The sequence below is a fragment of the Chanos chanos genome, chromosome 16 (genome assembly GCF_902362185.1).
Source record: "Chanos chanos chromosome 16, fChaCha1.1, whole genome shotgun sequence".
NCBI classification, from domain to species: Eukaryota; Metazoa; Chordata; class Actinopteri; order Gonorynchiformes; family Chanidae; genus Chanos; species Chanos chanos.
In genome coordinates, this window is record NC_044510.1 from 9809114 (window position 1) to 9822273 (window position 13160).

The 13160-nt window shown below is 40.2% G+C and overlaps 1 protein-coding gene across 1 annotated transcript in view; it reads left to right on the forward strand.

The window, feature by feature from the left end:
• The window catches only part of crhr1 (corticotropin releasing hormone receptor 1), a 166011-nt gene that overhangs the window by 70563 nt on the left and 82288 nt on the right, over positions 1-13160 (forward strand). The gene's annotated exons all lie outside the window — the stretch shown is intronic.

Here is a 13160-nt window from a genome sequence, read left to right on the forward strand (position 1 = left end):
CTCAAGTACTCAACCTGTTATTTTGACTGAGTCCCCATAGACAAGAAATGGGTCAGTAGGCCATTGCCTTTCACTGTGCTGCAGTCTTCTGTTACACCAAATAAAGCCGGTGTAATTTAAGCCAGGTTACATATTATGTGAAACATGAAAAGGAATGTGTTATCAATACACAAACACAACAAAATATCCGACAGCAATTGCCAGTAGGTGTATTGTCATAGAAGTAAGCATAACCCCTTAATTCTTAGGTCACCGAGTGTAAGTGAAGATGTTCCCATACAGTAGCTAATTACAGGCAATGTTAGAACAGAATGCGGTTCAACCTGATGACTGGACTTTCTTCATTCCACAGAGTTATAAGATATCGGCGGCAACCCCAGGCACAACGAGAGACGTTTACAGTGCATTGCTAATATGTTCTGGTACGATAGATCTTTCATCTACTGTGCTCTAATGTCTTGCTAATTTGATCAGCATCTTCATCATTTTCAAGGACTGCCGATACACCCGTGTCTTTGCAGGTTCACACGATCATTCTCCACTTTGAGGACCGAACCTAGATCATACGTAGATTCGGCCTAAGACGAATATGCATCTGAAGAACTGATAGGCCTTTTACAGCAGGTTTTGAATTGACTGAAAAGCTGTATGTAAAATAGCAGATTGACCATTACGTCGATCAGAGAGCGGGATGGTGTTACCGTGGTTCCGAAACGTATCCAATTCTGTCAGGCCTATTTGAAGTGCTTGAAATTGGATTTCAGTATCTGAGTTCTCAAATTTTTATCATAATGTTCTCATCTCATCGGTTCATTCAATTTTGGGATCAGAACACCAGCGACACAAAGGTGAGTGAGTGTTCTGGTTTTATAAAACCAGAACAATCAGTCAAACGCGTAATAAGTATATTTGAGCCGTATCCACTGTAAAATGTGAGGACACGTCCTACAGGAGATGTAGAAAACGGGGATACTAGGAGGCTGATCTGTAAAACTAAAACCGAGTGTTGCGTCTGCTGATGGCATATACGTCCCTGGCACGTATAAGGTTCAGTGGAAGACGTATGTTCGGAAAGCTTTTTCTCTCAGCGAAATTCTGTGAATCGGGGACCTTTCTCTTTCCCCGCTCCTGTGAGCATGTCGAGAGTAGTGTCACCGTCACCAAGTCTTGCCAGCCCACACGGACAAAAAAAAAAAAGGTCCCTTTCAATGTGTGCGAGTACACACAGACAGAGAGAGAGAGAGAGAGAGAGAGAGAGAAACATGCCATTACCTTTTGTGGAATGACACCAAGGTCATGACTAGCAATAGTAAGGGAATTCGGGCTTTAGCGGTGTAAAGGGGAAATTAGCTAATGGCCATTTTATTCACCGTGCAAGACTAGACGTTTCTGTTGACTCCCAGCATTTCTTGACTGCTATAAGCCTTTTTTTTTTAAGACCTCTCTGATGTCACTACATAAGAGGTTTTTCAAGCTTTTTTCTTTGATGTAAGAAACTTTCAGCTGTTCCCAAAAATAGAAGGAAAAAATAGAAGCGGGATCAGTAGTTGCTTCCATCTGGGACTTTTTCTTACAGCCAATCGGATTTTTTTTTCTTTTAAGGCTTCTTCGATGGCTTTGTGCGTAGCGGATCTTTGGAACCGCCGTGTGTGGTGACTGGATTGAGAATACCAACTGGGTGATTAAGACAGAGAGAGGAGAGGATTTCAGAGGTGCAGTCTCTGGCCATGTATTTATTCTCAGAGGCACAAGATATGATATATATGTATGTGTATATATATATATATATATATATATAATGTCCCATTGTAAGAATTGGACAAATTCTGTTAACTGACTACAGGATATAACATACTGTTAAAGGTATCAAGTTGGCCCACTATATCAAACCAATCCCAATAAGATTTGCTTGTGTATTAAAGCTTTAAAGACTGAACCAGTGAGAGGGCCTTTCTCTCATATAATTGAGATTTAACTGTCAGATATCAAGGCTCATCACAGTCTTATGCTCTGAGTGGATCATTACACTGTCATATAAAACATTCTAATAGCTTCAGAGGGGGCACATTTATAGACTGTAGATATTCATTAGGAAACTGCACGTATTCACGGTCACAATGCTATGACCGTAGGAGGAGAAAGAGGCACAAATAACTTGTATTTTGACGTCTATGCTATTTAATCGTGGAACACTCTTTGGACATTTAACAGTATATGCAAATTACGCATGGGAACTAAATATTTTTAGTATTGAATGTTAATAATATACTCTTGTCTCTCATGATGAATAATACTTAACTAACGATTATAACTACAGTACGTCTGAGTGTGTGTGTGTGTGTATGTGCGTGCGTGGGTGTGTGTGTGTCGTGTGTCTGTACCAGAAAACCACATGTTGGCTCTTTTCATTGAACACTGTTTATGTGAAAGTGAATTTAGGTGTGTTTATGTGTTTATGACTGAGAGACAGACAGACACACACACATACACAGAGAGAGAGAGAGAAAGAGAGAGAGAGAGAGAGAGAGGGTGTGGGAGAGAGACCTTTTAATGATATGACTCATAAACTTCAGCTTGGACAAAAACTAAACCCAAGGAACAACACATGCAGCCTTTTACCAACGCTGACATGCTGTTTGCACCTCCAGCAAGCATTACATTCAAATGATGAATGATGTCATCAGATTTTGCCAAAATTAGATGAGAACAAGATGTATTAGAGCAAAAAGCCCCTCAAACCACTTAAACCCTCTACACAAAACTCTCTCTTAATTACTGTTATAAATATTCAGCATCTGAAGCATGCTGTACATCTATCCCATATCATCATTTACATAAGACTGCATCCTACAGTGGAGAGAGAAAAAGTGAGTTTATTATAAATTGATACTGTCATAAGCATTAAAGCTATAACAGCCTCTTTAACTGGAGGAGATGGATGCTTTTTTACAGTCTTGGCTTGACCTGGATTAGATTAATATTTGAAGTGTTTACACAACTGGATCTTGCGGTGGTACTCTTACAGTGACTTCTTGACCTTATGTCCTCTTCTGTAGAATTCACTGAAGGTCTAACTGGACTAAATGTGTTTGTTGATCAACTCCAAACAAACAACATGTTAATGCCTAACAGAACCTTTATAAAAAAACTGCTATTAAGGTGTTAAAGTTACCAAAAAAAGAAAAAAAAATTCTGTAGCGAAGAGGAACTGGAACGGTTCCCACTCATTCAAATCTTTCAGATGTTTACAAGGTCTTATTTTGACAGTGAAAAATCTTGACGCTCGATGACTCACAAGAAAACCAACCGGGGTGAAGAGAAAAAAAAAAAAGAAAGAAAAAAAAAAGCCTCCAACAAAATTCGCAATTGCGCCTCCAGCCAATCAAACAGAATGAGTTTTCCGGCCCGAAAAGAAAAAAGAAAAAATTTACAATAAAGGGTCTTTTACCTCACGCCAAACTAGGTTCGTCAGAGTTTATGTGAGTCTTGCTGTATTCATGCAGGTTCACTCTAGACGTCTTGTTCCAATGACCTAAACAGCTGGTCTCTCTGGAGTAAACAATCACTCCCATTGGTTCTCCTTTTGTACTACTCCCCATGGCGATAGGAGGTGCAATTTTGTATGTGCAATTTCATTGAATTATATTTTACAATATTTTTCCCCTTTGTGCTCTGTGGCGTGAATCAAGAAAATTGAGAAGGAGGGTTGAGTCATACACCTCCTATTTCTCTATAAGTATATAAATTATTATTCCGTATCGAGAGAATGACAATGGAAAAATTTTACATTCTAAAAACATTCCATTCTCTGACAAGCAGTAAAGTAGAAACTTTGAAAAATTGGTTATCCTTCTGTGGATGCATTTGCGTAACACATTGGATTAGGGCAGAAAACACATTTCATAGATCATTAGTAACAGTGGAGCGAGTATTCCAGTCTGATATCATTTAATACCACCGGTTCTGGTGAACAGTAAAAATATAAGCATAAATACTAGAAATTGTTATGAAATGTGTTTTTATGAGCAAAAGAAGAATAAAGAGGAGAATAAAGGATCTCAGGCATTTTGTTTCAAGCACAACAATTTGAACATGTACCATAAACTTTAGTTACGTTTGCACTCTATATGATCATTGCTGTGAGTATGGGTAGAACTGTACACATGATCAGAGCATGTCTTATGTGACGAGAACACTTTGTGCATTTACACTGACCTTTCAGACCACTGAGAAAATGTCAAACATCCGTAAACCGCACGGATGTTTCTCATGTCTTCGTATTAGGGGGAAAAAGTCACATACCACAGAGACCTGGCATACTCTACATCTAACACCCTGAGATGTATAAGGGATAAAGCGACCAGCTAGAGCTACATGAAAAAGAAGTGACCAACTGGAACAGTTGAACACTGAAGGGACACCCCGTCAAAAAAGAACACACCCCCTGCTGCTCCATTCGGCACTCTCCGGGGTCAGCCCAGCACGTTTCAAACATAGGTCTCAAATCCAAATGGGGAACTGTCCTGTCAAATACGTTATGAAGACTTTGGATGTTGTCAATCAAAGGAGCCAAGGACGGACAGATTCGGTCCGTTGGGTCAATGGTGACCCATAAGATGATTCTGAAAGAAACAGATGAATGACTAAATCCTGGATTGTCAAGGCCTAAGGGACACATTATAATTTGCTTTGGTGCTATCTGTTTGACATGCTGGGGGGGGGGGGGGGGTATTGAAAAATATATTAATATGCCTTTCAGACATATGTCATTTTTAAGGTGGATTTTGAATTGAATTTATTCCTCAGAGAGATTAGTCCAGCAATTTTTTTTAAAAAAAAATCATTTTGAAATAAAAGCAAAAATACGTTTCATTATGATTTTGTAACACTTTTTGATGAAGGTCCTATATGAACCTCAATCTCGTCTTCATGTAAAGGTGTGTTGATACTCATTTTACTCCTCTGGATTGCATGCAAAAAAAAAAAAAAAAAACAGCTCAAACATTTTCTCCACCTTAACACATCTACTGGGGTAGATGTGTTTTCATTGCATCAGTTCATTTTCCAGCTCTGTGAGTTTATTGACTAAACATTCATGTTCCCTTGACATCCTGTTCCTACCTGTAGCAACCCAAAGCTAACAGGTATCAGTAAACACTACCTAGTTCATAACACCAGTTAGTGAAAACTTCATCTGCAGTTTAATCGCTGCGATGGACTGGCGATTCGTCCGGGGTGTTACCCTGCCTTTCGCCCTATGAGCGAAGGGATAGGCTCCAGCACCCCATCCCCCCACCCCCCGCGACCCTGATTAGAACAAGTTGCTTAGATAATGAGTGAATGAGTGAATGAGTTAATCATATTTTAAACCAACCAACCAACCAACAAACAAACACACAAACAAATGTGTGTCTAGACCCTAATACATGAAATAATTAGTTCAATGAGGTGTTGTAACTTCTGTTGAGCTCAATGGCTGCAGGGTATGAGACTCTAAATGGTGGAACAGATTGCTCATAGCCTGTATAATGATAAAAACAAGGAGGTTTGCATCTATATTTAAACTTGTCTCAGAACAGATTGACAAACAGATTGAAGGTTACCTATGGGAGTCTTATCATGTCACAGCCATATCAGCTGTTTAGTAGCTGACACATTCGGCTTCTCAGGCTGGTATAAGTCAAAGACCACATACTGTATAGACTTCTTACTTACTTACTTACTGGGTTCGTAGGCACGTCAAAATGTGCATTTGTTCCGCTTAATTGCAGCTTAATCCTGTAAACCTAATTTCCCATGGGAAAAGAAGTTTGATAAAAATAGAAAGCTTTTGATCAGTATATGCTTGACCTGACTCTTGACATGGTGGCGTAACTAGAGGTAAGATAGACAAAGGCAACTTTCATCTTTTTAAATTGCTATAACAGAGGCAGTGGTGACTAAGACAAAAGGACCAGTGAAAATGCAGAATGAATGGATACTATTATGTAAACTAAATTAATGGTAGGTCCTTATGAATACAGTTTACTATATAGGACTGAATGCGTCCAAAATGTAGCCTGAGTGATATTTTTAATTAATCTTTTTTTTTTTTTTTTTTTGGTCCCAAGGTATGTTCTTCTTCTTCTTTTTCTTTTTAATGTACATGGAATTCAGAGAATCAGTCTAGGAGTTACGTAAAGAGGAAACAAAGTGGCTCTAGCGAGAAAGAAGAACCCTCTAACAAGTCAGCGCATGACTTACCTTCTGTTTCTAAAATAAGAAAGTCATAAACCAGACAATATAGTCCAATAAAATAAATCAACGGATTTTCCTTTCCCCACTCTATGATTTGTTTTGCTTTTTTCCCCAGCTGCCGTATTTACCCTAAACCTGATTGTTTACGCTTCAGCATCACTGTGTAGATAGATCTTGATTTATGACCGTAAGCTTTATTAAGCTGGCTTTTTTTTTTTTTTTTTTTTTTTTGAAGCTTTCTTTATTGAGGAACGTGGCATGTCATTAGCCCTGGCACTTAACTAATTCACGGAAATCCACTTCGGATGGTTCAAGTCCGCCAGAAATAAAAAAAAAAAAAAAGCAGCACGCTTCTGAGGCGTTAAAGAAGCTAACACATGAGGGTATTGAGCCAGTAAGGAGACAAAACAGCAACATCCGATGAAATAGCGACTGCACTGAGCCACACATTAGACGATAAGCTCAGGGTCTGGAAAAATGTAAAATAGGATTTGTTCACCAAACTTCGCGGCTATCTTATTTTAGGTAGGCTATTTTACATGGGTTTTCCAAAGACAAAATTCACAGATTAATTACCTCAAAGGTGATTGTGATTTATCTGAGTTGAATCAGCATGACAGCATATAGGGATGATTTTGTTTTGAAATCTAGTGAATCGGTCGCGTTCATTTTAAAGATCTGAGAGATAAAATCCCATAATATTTACAGAAGTGATAACAGTTTACGTTGTGAGGGCATTCATTAAACTACACTCGCACTGTATAAGTGTTTCTTACATCATGGCAGTTGCAATCTGTTAATATATCATTGCGCATCCGCGGGCCACAGCAAAACTGAAAATCGCTCTCAGTATCACGAACTATTTGAGAGCAGTGCGTAGTAGACGTTAAACACTTGCAGAATGTGCACATCGATAAATGATAGACAAGGATGAGACTGCACTTGAAACTAATAAAGGTCAATTACACTCATAGTTTTGCTTATTATAGCCAACTACAAAGGAGGCATTTTCTGTGCACCCTGTGACTTTGAACGACAGACTGTAAAAAGTGTTGGGTGACATCACTGTTACAGCACTATGCTTCTCCTACAAACTCCTGGCTATTACAGCAACGAAGCGCAGTGGATGCCAAAGACTGTAATCTGCATGTTGTGAACCACAGTCCGTGAGACTGCAGATTGCAGTGCGGAAGAGAGCGAACGAACCGGTCTTTCAGGGACCAGTATGCACAAGGGAGTAGACTGCTTATTACAGCTTTGTAGTGTTCAGCTCATTGGTCCGTAAGAGACACGTTTTTTTTTTTGCTATGTTCGGATTGTACTCTGCTTATTTTTATTACAGCGCATTCGCCAGACGCATGGAATTCTGCTGGAATCCACGAAGTAGAGATCAAGCGTCTTCGCTGTCCGTTTAAGTTAACGCATTGAGGAGTTCTGTGTACAAAGGACTCAGCTCAGAACAACACCTGGGGCGCTGACCGTACAGTGGTGAAGCTGTAGCGGTGCTTAGTGTTGCGAGAGAGAGGATACAGGAGTCCGACGAGAGGTACTACTTGAAAAGTCCCGCGACAAACACAGGACATAACCCGATCAGATCTTGTCAAAACGCCATAGACACTTATTTGTGCTTACCCGTGGACTGTTCTGGGACTTTAGAACCTTTTGGACTATTGGGATAAACAGACACATTACCACCAATACCTGAACAGGATATTACAGTAATTGTGATTAACCTACAACAGATCTGAATTGCGAGAAATTCATAAATCTGTGGACCTGTCACCTGGACTGATCAAGTTTCCTAACGAAGCTAAGCATGGAGGGGAAATCCAGTATCACTGCCAGTTGAAAGCCAGCCCTGACTAAAATCAGCGCATTATGTAAACTGCAATTTTTGTAATAACTCAATTCGGATTTGGGAAAATGAGGAACTTATAAACATTGAGAAAAAGCTCAAACAGTCATTGTCGAAGCGGTCTGTGCTCTCCGCTGTCCGGGTGCACTGACCGTCTCCGCAGCCGAGGTACCTTTGTGCCGTGACGACGGTCACTGTGAGAGAGCCGTGTACTTCTAAAATTTTGGCAAATTAACTTTTGGAAAATGTATCACATCCTTCCGCAGGTGAGTTTAGATGTCTCCTATGTGGACAACCAAGTGGGATGGATGTATGCTTGAACAAAACTACCATCTTTTGTGTGTGTGTGTGTCTGTATGTGTGTGTGTGATTTTTAGCAATCCCTTTGAAAGTCAAGTTATCACACATCAACAAAATTTAAAGTACTGAACTTCTCTGTTTTGTTTCATAGAGCAGTAGGCTCTCTTCCACTGTGCTCTCTCTCTCTCCCTCTCTCTCTCTCTCTACATAAACGCAGTTCCTCCGCTTCATATTCATGCGTTCGTTGCGATTAGTTATTGCACAGTGATCAACCATGAAACTGTTTCAAAATCTCAGTGCATCAACACAGGTCTAAATCTGTATAATTTCGGAACAACCATTCTTAGCTGGCAGCTGCATTTTAGATTGAAACCAAAGTTAGACGGTGTTTCAGTGACATCCAACTCCACTTGAGATATGTAGGTTTATCAGTGTGTGGAAGACATCTGCTCCAGTTTTTCGATGATGATATAAAACAGAATACTTCCCGAACCCTCCACCTAAAGTAACGAGACATCTAATAATGTCCCCCTTACATTATGACTTGGCGTTTTCCTAGAGGGTAATTGCTTAAGGATTATACTAAGACATTGAGAGATCGCCAGTATTACTCAGCAACGTGTGGGTGTTTAGTTGAAATAGCGACAGACCTTTGAATAAGGCTTTTAAAGGAAATCTTCAGCGCGTTTAAACTAGAGCTCAGCGACAAACGACAAATTTAATAATTAAATAAACATTTTAAAGATTTAACTTAAATAAATAAACCTATCTTATCGTGGAGGCTTTGATGCTGCATCACTAGCAATACCATTTACTTTACACACCACATAGGCTAGTATTGTCCGCATAATCAAACAAGGTGAACGAATTGTGTCATGGACAGCAGCGTATCTAGTTACTTTTCCACGCAGAGCTCTGGCTTGACGCACAAATATGATCAATAGACTTTGTACAGTAATATTACGCAACTAGGACCAGAAGCAATCATATATTTGCTCATTGTGAAATGACTCTAAGTTGTAGAGATGGCCCTTTGTTTGCTCTTGGAAACAAGTTGAGTTTTAAAGGTGGAGCAGTGGTTTTATTTAGTACATTATATCATTGAGTATATTGACCTGCAAAAGCAGTGTATTTTGTCCTTTACATTGGTAGAATGAGTATGCGTGCGCATGTGTGTGTGTGTCTTGGTGTGTGTGTGTGTGTGTGTGTGTGTTTAAGGACAGAGCCCTCCTAGTGGCTAATGTTATGTAATACCCAGTCATCAGCTGTGGTGGATGAGAATTAGGGTCTCTGAATTAATTGTTAGAGCCTGGTTTGTCTTGTCTCAGACTCTTTGACCCCCCCCCCCCCCTGCCCCGCCCCACCCCCCGGCAATGATATGATGGTGTAATTACAGGATTCTGGCGTAGTATTTAGTTGTCTGAGTTGTGTTTAACTGTCCTTACGTGACAGAACTTGAACAATGCGTTGTCTGAGCTGATTGCCAGTTAATGAGGAAGTGCCAATGGTGAGGATTAAGATCCAGAGTAGTCTGACGGAAGTGGACCCGTTGGGAAGGGGAGACCCAGAAAAAGTCTGAGTTTGTGGACAGGCCTTCAAAAAGAAATGCCTTATGGATGCAAATTGTCCTTGGGCGTCTTTCTGAGGCATCCTGAGATTGGCTGTGGTTTTTTTTGTCCATTACTGGGCAGCCCACTAGAGTATGACAGACTATGCCCCCTTGGGGAATACAGAAATTCAAATGGTCTTAAACATCATTTAAGTTGCTTTCAAGTGTCGACAGGTAATTTGCTTACTATTGATGTTTGGTTTTTCATTCCCCATTAAATTGACAGCACAGGCCCAAAATGATTCTTTTGACTTCTGTGTGACCTCATCTAGGTTGACGCGTCCGGTCGAAAAAAAAGAATGAGTTCCTTTGATGGAAAAGACATCTGCATGGTGAACTGAGACTTGAACCTGGGCTTTTACTGGTAGTTCTGCTGTCCTTTTCTAATACACATTTGACTTGAGTGTAATTAAAATCATCCAGCATGGTCGAGTAAATACACACACAGACGGACACAAACACACACACACACACACACACACACACACACTCAGAACTAATTAAGTCATTACATGAGTGATCAGCTGTGGAGAACTTCAGTTACTGCAGGGATCACACACAAAGATCCTGAGCACAGCTAACAGATGGAGAACTGACATTTTGGAGGTTCACAGGGGAACCAGGGGTTGCCTGATCCTCAAAGCCTTCCGTGGGAGAAGTGGAGGAAAATTTGATCCTCTGGCAAAACCCCGTGCTGTCGGTCGTCAGTCTGTCAAGACTCTGGATTATTTGCGACGGGGCTGGAATCTCTCAGTGGAGTGATGGGACATCTAGTCTCTCTCTCTCGCACAGAATGTGAAGAGAGTGTATAAATATCTCATTATCCGCGCAGGTGTATAGTTATATGTTACAGCAAGGTGGAGAGGACTGAGTTCTACTGCAGCACGATTAGTGTCAGAGAACGGATGAGCATCGGTATGGTGAGTCAAACCCATAAAACAGCTTTCCAGAATATTCCTGCTGTAAATACTACCCCCCCCCCCACCCACACCACCCCACCCTAGCTAAAAGGTGTCTGAATCTGGAGCTTGTTTGGGCAGTGAAATGCTTGCACTTCTTCATTAACAAAATGATAATGTAGATCCTTATATGTTGCGATGGGCTTCCTTTGCTGTTGGCAATCTTATGTAAATCAGACTTAGCAACTGTCAGATTTTTAATTCATTAATGTATTGAATCAGGTGTGCCAGTGGTTAAAAATCCACGCAAAGAAATATTGCCTTCAAGTAAGCGTCGTAAATTGTAGCAATACTATAAGCAGGTACTTGTAAAATCAAAAATAATAACAGTTTCCTGTTGCTCTTGTTATTCCACGACCCTCAGACATTATTATTATTATTATTATTATTATTATTATTATTATTATTACTGAGTATTGAACTGTAGGAAAACAGATTGTTTGTGTGCTAAACCAAGAATTGTGCACATTTTATTGTGTACATGATTCACCAAACTCATCTTTACAATATTAAACCTCATGCTACTTTAAAAAGTCCCCTTCCATCAAAGTTTCTCCGCTTAGAACGCCTCTATAAAATGTTTACTTTTTTTTTTTTTGTTTTGGTCGTCATTTCGCTTCACTGAGCCAAAATGAGTGCTCACAAAAGAATGAAGTCAACATGAGGCCATTTTGTATCTACACAAAAAAAACAAAAAAAACAAACCTTTTCATAACCAACGTCTTCTTATTAGACCATTTGGATCCAAACTCTAGGAATTATTTTCGCTAGACACATCCTACCTAAGATCTTTCCCATGTTCTCTCAGAGAACTGATGATGAAAAAGAATCTTGGCTTTGAGCCAAAGTAACCCCCCCCACCCCCCACCCCCACCTCCACACCCCCTCCCTCTTATCTCTGTAAATGTTGAATTGCTTGTTTGACTCAATACATTGCTTACTGCTACAAGACCCTTAGGAAATTGTCAGCTGCTACTACAAGAGCCTAAGACAGAGATGTAGCGTACCTAACATCCAAACAGAACCTGTCACATGGCACTGTCACATGAAAACTGATAAAAGGGGGTATAAATATTCTTCTGTGAGACCCAGTGGAAACTTCTACCAATCGAGCTGTGCTCTCCAAAGTGTCTGCTCCACAAATTACACAACTGGAGATCAAAACGTTACACACTGCCCCCCCACCCCCCGCGCTGCCTGAACTAGCTCATTAACAGATTTGATTTTTGTTGGTCATGATGTGTCATAGAGAACTGAACGTGAATGAGAGAGGAGATATGAAAAGGCTTTCCTATTGACTCTTAATTATACAACTCCTCAAAAATTAGGGATTCTAGTAAAAGCAATTAAAGGCAGCTGGAAGAGAAACCATAGATGCTTTGTAAACTGGCATGTGAAAGCCTGAGAGACTTGAATAAAACTAGTTGGATTTGAAGTCCGACATGATTAGATCAGGTTCAGAATCGGGGGTTGGACACGCCGGAGCTGGAACGCTTGTCGCACTCGTGCACGATTCCCTGCTTGATGCAGTCGCAACCAATCCAGCGATGACTGCTCAGACACTCTGCTCTCACTAATGTGTGTGTGTGTGTGTGTGTGAAGAAAGAGAGAGAGAAGGAGAGAGAGAGAGAGAGAGAGAGACTTTCTGCCTCTCCCAACCGTGAAGTAAAGTGCCGTCATTCTAAGAGGCTGCTAGAGCGTTCTTGGCCTGCTTTGTTTTGCTTGGAGCTGTCGTTAAGATTGAAACACCGAGAGAAGTGCAGAGTTCAAGTGTCGAACGAACAGTCTGGATTACATACTGTGAATTATACACATGAGTCACTGACTGTGTCTGTCTGTCTGTCTCCTCCTTTAAGAAGAGCAGCTGATTTAACTGGGGGAGATGGAGGTTCATACCAAACAGACTTCATAAATGCTCAGGGTAGTGTCTGGACAGCTGAGAAAAAAATTTGTGTGTGTTGAAATGTAGCATAACGACAGGTAGACCTAGCAACGTTCCAGTCACACAATTACACATTTATTCACTCTATTTGTTTCAACACATTGTACAACGACATAATGCATTTTTTAAATTCACAGTTTAATGCATTTAACGTGCATAGTTATTTGTATGTATCTTTTTCTCTTGGAGCGACAGCGAAGTTATATTCAATTTTTGCAACAAATTAATCTCATTTGTTGTTGGTTAATTTATTGCTTT